Raw genomic sequence first — 8,078 nt, forward strand, 5'->3', positions numbered from 1 at the left:
GTAGCCAGGGCTTTAACTCACTGTGCCACAGTGCCACGACCCGTCAACAGCAACTTTAAAATGTTTTTTTTTTTATTTTGTTTAACAATTACGACTTCATGCATTTAATATACACATTTTTGGGAACATGATCCTTCTTCCCCCCTTTCTTTACTCCCACACATACCCACCTCTCCCCTTTTTCTCCTCCCTCTTCCTTTCCCATTCTTATTTTTTACAGAGATCAATTTTCAGTTAATTTTTACAATAATAATATTCACCCTACACTAGGTAGAGAATTCTCTGATCAGTATGAAGAAAAAATGGGGTAAAGAACAAAAATAAACAAAGGAAACATTGTCCCCCCAACAGTCAAAGTAAGGGCTGCTCAAACTCATAGAATCTCAAAATGTCAATTTCACTCCTATAGATTACATTTTAAGTACTCTATTAGTTATCACAGATCAGAGAGACCATATGGTATTTGTCCTTTGGGACTGGCTTATTTCACTAAGTATAATGGTTTCCAGTTGTGATCACTTCAAATACTAGTTTTAAAATTGTAAATGGATTTCCCTAAACCCACCATAATGCTGTTGAATTATGTGTTATAGAAAGCCATAAAATGATAACCTGGACAGCTAATACACCTTTGCCAAGGCTGCTAAGCAGAATGCTTGATCATCACTGTACCTATCTATACCAAGGAAATATTGCAAATGGAAGATGCCTCACCATTAGTACTTTACTGTTTGAACTTGTATTGAGACCAAGGAAGAGTCTTGTCTGTGATTCTTACATGGCATGTACCACATTATATAGTCAAAGTCCTCAACGTTATAAGTATTACAACATTATATTTGATGAAAAGCAAAGATGTTAAGAAAAATAATTTGGTATCAATAATGTGATGTCAGACTCCAACAGGGCTGGACATAGGAATGACTTTGCCATGTCCCCAGAGGGTGCTTTCCTTCTGTGAACTTCCAAGTTCTGTCAAAATTTCCTCAGTGAAAAGCAATACAAAGTATATTATACTATACAAAAGAAATAGTAAAAATCCTGTTCAAAATATTTTAATTGGGGAGCCAAGATTATGAGAGCACTGTTGTAGTAAATATATACATATGTGTGTGTGTGCACACGCGCGTGTGTGTGTGTAAAGTAGTGGCCACTTTGCAATACATGATTTTACCCCAAAAAGCCTCTTACTCTAAAATTTGACTTATCAACACGTTGGTACTTACAAAACTTGTTTAAGAATTTTGTCATATTCTACCTCAATAAATGTCAGGCTATAATAAAAATTCTAGTAAAAGCAGTAATTTCAAAAATTTTTCAAATGGCGTCATCATTAAAGTCTCAGCTTAAATATCATTTCTTTAGAGATGCCTCCCAAGATCTGTTAAACCTAAGTAGATGTCCAACCCATTTCTAGTGTCTGTCTAAATAATTCATCAATACTATTCATGTCATAGCACCTAACAGTCCCCAAAATTATTGTAATTAGGTGTTCAATTACTTATTTATTATCTGTTCCCCATCCCTACGTGTAAGATTAATGGAGAGCCGGAGCTTTTATATTTCCAGTGTGTGGGAGAATTAATAGTGTAGGGCAGGTGCTGAAGAAATATTTGCTCATTGAATAACTTACACCTCAAATTTATTTAGATCATACCATTTTATATGTGTAAATTTAAACATGTTTACAAAGTTTTTGTGTTTAATTGGATAAAAAATTAAAACACAGAAGTCTTGTTATTCATAATATTTTAGTTATGTCAGCAAGTAAATTTTGTGGTAAAGAGAAAGTTAAAACAAGATAAGGCATGCAATCATTATCCATATGACAAAGCAGAGCTAGTCAAAATTTTTCCTTGCTCATGTTTTCTGAGTGAAGTATCAACATATCTGTGTGAGGTCATTATTTGTTATTAACATTATTATTTTATAGAATAAGAGTAATAAAATAACAATACAAGTGGTATATTCAATGTTAGAAAGTAAAAGTCACTACTTCTAACTGTGAGACAATGTTCTTTTCATCAGTTTGCAGATGAATAAAAAGGAATTCAGGTTGTCTCTGAAGGCTAGAACAGATACCATGATCTTATATTTCCAAGTTGTTATAGTTTTATATTAGAGCCAACTTGAAAAATCATTTTCCTGTAAGTATCTGATATTTTCAATGTTATTATTTAATTTGAAAAATAGTCAATTTTTAACAAGAAAATTCCTAAGTCACATACATAAAGCTTCAATGTCATCAAATGGCTCCATTTTTTTTTTTTTTTATCTAGAAACCTTCTACTTAAGGTAAATGAGCTTCATGCATTTCATGTATACAAATTTAGACAGATGGCTCCATTTTTTGGGAATCTTGCTCCATCCTAAGTGTACAAGATTGCCTATCATAAATCCATGTGTAAACTTAATTTGATCATCTGTACTTATGATTCAGATTCAAATTTAAGAGTATATAGAGCAGTTTCTTTAATTAAAAATCTGTATTAAAGGGATGAGAAGGCAAAAAGAAGAAAAAAATGGTATACTTACTGATATTCATTATTTTACCTTGCTCAGAAGTGCTGTCATCATGATTAGGAGATGATAAGGCAAAGAGGTATATACAAACATGAATATGTACATATAGCACCTCTTTTATAATCTCAATTATGGCACAAAATTTTGAAAATATTTTAAAAATATATCATTTTCTTAAAGCTTAACACTTCATTTTGTCCTTATACAAGTATGATTAGAGTGAGCATCCTATCCAAGAGGTTCTGAGTTTGCACTTTCTCTAATTTTATTGTCTTTATTAAATTTGAGGATTCAACCCATTAAGTCAACCAACTTTGAAAAGTAATAGCAACAGATCTTTCTTAGGTGTGAAATATTTGAAGTCTCTAGAGCATAAAGAGATAATTAAGCTACAATGTCAGACCATGAAGGAGAGTCTCATGACAAATCAGGGGAGGGGGAAGTCCCTACCTGAGCAAGAGTTGTACCCTTAGGTTTCATTCATATCCAGAGCTATTTTCTTCTTGGAAGGAGAAAGAAGATTCAAATAGTCAACAAATATAGTTATGAACTGACAGAATGCAGCTTTTTCTAGCAAATGCTTACTTTTCTCCATTTATCATTTCATAATTCAATAATGTGCTAGGCACAGTGTTTATTTTTGTGTCTAATGAATTGTGTTTTGGAACATACTTAGCAAAAATTGTCAACCACAGACAGGCATTAGAATGTTGATTATTTGGCCAGTGCCGTGGCTCACTTGGCTAATCCTCTGCCTGCGGCACCAGCATACCAGGTTTTAGTCCCGGTTGGGGCACCGGATTCTGTCCCGGTTGCTCCTCTTCCAGTCCAGCTCTCTGCTGTGGCCCAGGAAGGCAGTAGAGGATGGCCCAAGTGCTTGGGCCTTGCATCTGCATGGGAAACAGGAGGAAGCACCTGGCTCCTGGCTTTCCAGCGCACTGGCCTAAGCGACCATTTGGGGGGTGAACCAACGGAAGGAAGACCTTTCTCTCTGTCTCTCTCTCTCACTGTCTAACTCTGTCTGTCAAAAAAAAAAAAAAAAAAGAACGTTGATTATTTCAAAGTGATACATTATGATACATTATTTTAAAGGAAGAAAGAAGAAAATAGAATTTGAATTGTTTTTCACAGTCTGAGAGACAGATCTTGGGCACCCTTCAAATATAGCTCAGTTTAAAACCATGCTTTTTGGTGTTTTATAAATATAAATAACTCTAGCCATTACACTTTGGAACACAGCCTAAAAGATGCTTCCTTAAGTTAAATGGTCTTACACTTGTAATAGTCTGGAAAATAAACCAAATCCTAGCATTTACAAAATGCACACTGTTTTAGAATTATGTGTTTATTTTGGCATAGCATAAATATTCACAGAAAAGAGAAAATAAACTTTCTCTGCATAGAAATGATATTTTATGTTTATTGCCTCATAAAATACAACTATAACCTATTTGTTTTAATAGAAATCTTTGATCAACTTTACATTTTTATATCTACAAGTATATCATGTGTATAAAGTTCAGACTGTATAATTGTATTACTTAAGTGATTTTAATATAACCAAGTGGATGATGTGTAATTATTATATAATATATGATGGTATATATTTATGAATATTATTTAATTTTCTTTAATGTGCATGTTAACCAAACATAAATTAATTATCATTCTCCTTAAGAAAAACTATAAAATATATAGTTACCATTCCCTGCTTATAGCAACAAAGTTAGACTCTATCTGCCAGGGAACTCAAGATTTTAGTCAAGTGCATGTGTGAAGGTAGAATGAGAAAAGAGCATGATTTAAAAAGAGAGACTTCATAGTTACAGTTTGTATAACAATGCCTTCCTGAGAATGGGAAAGATAAAATAAAATCCAATGGCATAAGTATAGGTGTCCTGATGCATAGATAGAAAATGTCGCATAATTGCAAATGTCCAGCTAGTTCAGTAATGGCTTTCTGAGTCTCTTTCAGCACCATTATTATTGCTGTCTGATTTCCTCATGACTTTTCAAGTGCCTTATCCATTTCATCAGCTCCACTGTCTTTACATTTGTCCACTAAAGTGTAAAGGTGTGGTTATATCTACCCTCCTGATAGTATTATCCAGGTCTCCTTGCAAAGTCAACCCAGATGTCCATCAACTAAAAATTGGATAAAGAATATATATATATATATATATATACACACACACATACACACACACACACACACACACACACTATGGAATATTACTCAGTCATAAAAAAAACATAGTGAAGTCCTATCTTTTGCAAAAAAAAAAAAAAAAATGTTTTCCCTGATCTACGGTAACCAATTGAGCACAAAAAATGCTATGCATATGAATGAAATTCACATTTTCAGATTTGATTATTGTTTATAGCCCTTTTCTCTACTGTTGAGGAAGAGTGTTTTTTCCTTCTTACTACTTCTTGAATTCTTTACTTAGTGTAGGTTAAGCTTACAATTATAAAATAAACTGAAAGTATGTCATTGCAAAAATTAAAAGAAAGAATAAGGAAGGAAGGTGGGGAAGGAATGTAGGTGGGAGGGATGGTAGGGTGGGGAATAATACTATGCTCTTGGGCCAGCGCCGTGGCTCACTAGGCTAATCCTCCACCTAGCGGCGCCGGCACACCGGGTTCTAGTCCCGGTCAGGGCGCCGGATTCTGTCCCGGTTGCCCCTCTTCCAGGCCAGCCCTCTGCTGTGGCCAGGGAGTGCAGTGGAGGATGGCCCAGGTGCTTGGGCCCTGCACCCCATGGGAGACCAGGAAAAGCACCTGGCTCCTGGCTCCTGCCATCGGATCAGCGCGGTGCGCCGGCCGCAGCGTGCCGGCCGCGGCAGCCATTGGAGGGTGAACCAACGGCAAAGGAAGACCTTTCTCTCTGTCTCTCTCTCTCACTGTCCACTCTGCCTGTCCAAAAAAAAAAAAATACTATGCTCTTAAATCTGTGTATATGAAATACATAACATTTGTTCTCCTTATATAAATAAAAATGCATTCAAAATGTTTAAAATTCTACCTTTTCATGGTAAGATGCAGTGCTTACTTCAGTAAGCCACTTGTATAATTTTTGTTGTCATTGTTGCATTTTTTGTTTTGTTTTGTTTGTTTGGTACATCAGAAGACTCTCTTATATTTAATCCACAAAAAATATCAACCCTACCAAGTGCTTTTTCAGCAGTGGGATGTCGTGTTCTCCTTAAAACCCTTCTACATCTGCCTGTGTTGACTGGGAGCCAGTTTTCTTGGACACTCTCATCTTTTCCCTGTTTCCCCTTCCCCTGTTGAAGAACAGGAGAATAATGTCCTTGTGTTCCTCTTCTGTACTCATTTCTGGAAGAAGAGGAAGTTGCATGAATCTAATGACTAAATTCTATGTGTATGGCATTAAGATTATGCTTATAGCACAAACTTCTCCCCAAAGAGTGAACTCCTGTCTACTTCCCAGCTGGGTACTTTCTCTTGGATAGATTACAAAAATTATACTTAAGATGTTATTGACTGGATTCCATCATGATGCCGAAATCTTTCCCCAGTCTATTACAATTCTACTCTAAAGAAAACTGTTCAACATGGTTTAATGCAGAGACTAACTTATTTTACCACAAAACTCTATATTTTTGGTAACACCTCATAACTCTTGGTAGAATTGGAATATATTTTTTAAAAAACATTGCCATTAAAAATCCTGACTTATTGGAATAGTCCAAGTCATTCTTCTGTATTTACATTTAAGTACTATCACAGGTTTTTCTTGTGTCAAACTTCTACTCTTATTATTGCCCCTTCTTTTTATATCCCAGCAGGTGACAAATCAGATATAATCCTTACATGGAAGCACAAGATCAGTGGCTAAATGAGTGTATCAATCTGAAACGCAAGCATGTATGTCCAAATTTGAGTCTTAACACTTCTCAGCCTTTTGGCTGAGATCAAGTGTAGTATCCCTTCTTATCAGTTTCAAATTTGAGTCTTTTTACCTTTAGTTCTCTCACATTATCTCATTTCATTGCCATTGGTTTATTCTGATCTCTAAATATTACTTTAATTTGAGCAATGTTAACGAACCATTTGATATCTTCTCCGTGACATTCCATAGGAAGAATAGAGGGCAGTACTGCGCTACAATGGATTAAGCCACTGTTTTCAATGCCAGCATCCCACACTGGGGAGCCAGTTTGAGTACCAGCTTCTATGCTTTTCCTCCAGCTTCTTGTTAATGTGCCTAGAGAGGCAGTGCTTGATGGCCCTGTTACTCATGTTGGGGACCCACAAGTTTGGAGATCCTGACTCCTGGCTTCATCTTGGCCCAACTGTGGCCATTTGGTGAGTGAACCAGCAGATGAAAGATTCTCTTTCTCTCTCTGCCTTTCAAATAAATAAATTAATATTTAAAAAGGAAGAAAAATCAACGTATTTCTTATATTTTATTTGAAAGAAATAAGATTGCAAATAAATTCCTCAAGCAGATGAAACAAGTAGTATGCTACGCATTGCCCCATCTTAACGTTCTCTTACTGAACGTTAAAGAATCAAGGTTGTGACTGCTTACCTACATTGTTCATCTAATTATATTATTCCTGCCTGTATAGTATGATCAGGATTTGGCTCCCCATTCATCCATACATTTAAAACCAAAAGTCTTATATTAATGATTAATCATTAGTGCATTAATGTTAATGGTTGATGAATGAAGGGTAGAATGTTGATCCAATTAGGGTATCTGGAAGTGGACCTATGGGAGGTCTTTATGTCATATGGAGATTAATCTCTGATAGTAGTCCTTTTAAGAGAGTTTTTTTTTTTTTTTAATACAAACCAAGCATAATCTCTGTCTCTCTTTGCTTCTTGGCTCACTATGTGATCATTCCACTATCCATACACTGCCATTGTCATCCTCTGTCCTCATCAGACACCAGAGTAACAGGATTACCTGATTTTGGATTGTAAACTTTCAATGATGCAACCTTGTTGCATAGCCCAGTATATGACAAAATAAACTAAATCATTGGACTACTATCTAAGTAATCCACTTTAGGTTAACCTGCACTCTGAGATTCACAATAAAGAACTACAAAGGAATAAAAATACTGTAAGAGAGAAATTTTTATATAAGCAGTAAAAAACAAAATTCACTATCGATTATGTGATAGTTTACTTAAAACATTTGAAAAAAAACTTATGTTTTAAATAAAAGGTAATCATTATTTTTAAATGACTACATAAAATTTATGTATTTGTTTATTTAAAGAAATAAGAATGAAATCCTGTCTTTTACAATAAAGTGGATGCAATTGGAAACCATTATGTTAGTGAAATAAGCCAGTCCCCAAAAGACAAATATCCTATGTTTTCCCTGATAATAAACATAGTAAAAATAAGCATACCTAATAAACGTAGTACAATTTAATGAATATAAGCAAAATTGACATTTTGAAATTTGATTATAGTTTATAGCTCTTGTCTATACTCTGTTAAACAGTGGTTCTTCTTCTTTTTTTGACAGGGAGAGTTATACAGTGAGAGAGAGACAGAGAGAAAGGTCTTCC

The 8,078-nt window shown here is 34.9% G+C and overlaps 1 pseudogene; it reads left to right on the forward strand.

The window, feature by feature from the left end:
* The first annotated feature begins 6,435 nt into the window (after positions 1 to 6,435).
* Positions 6,436 to 6,534, forward strand: LOC127487431 (U2 spliceosomal RNA; annotated as a pseudogene).
* Positions 6,535 to 8,078: the final 1,544 nt, after the last annotated feature.

This window comes from Oryctolagus cuniculus, chromosome 11 (assembly GCF_051225735.1).
Source record: "Oryctolagus cuniculus isolate XC-2025 breed Fujian yellow rabbit chromosome 11, ASM5122573v1, whole genome shotgun sequence".
In the NCBI taxonomy this organism is placed as follows: Eukaryota; Metazoa; Chordata; class Mammalia; order Lagomorpha; family Leporidae; genus Oryctolagus; species Oryctolagus cuniculus.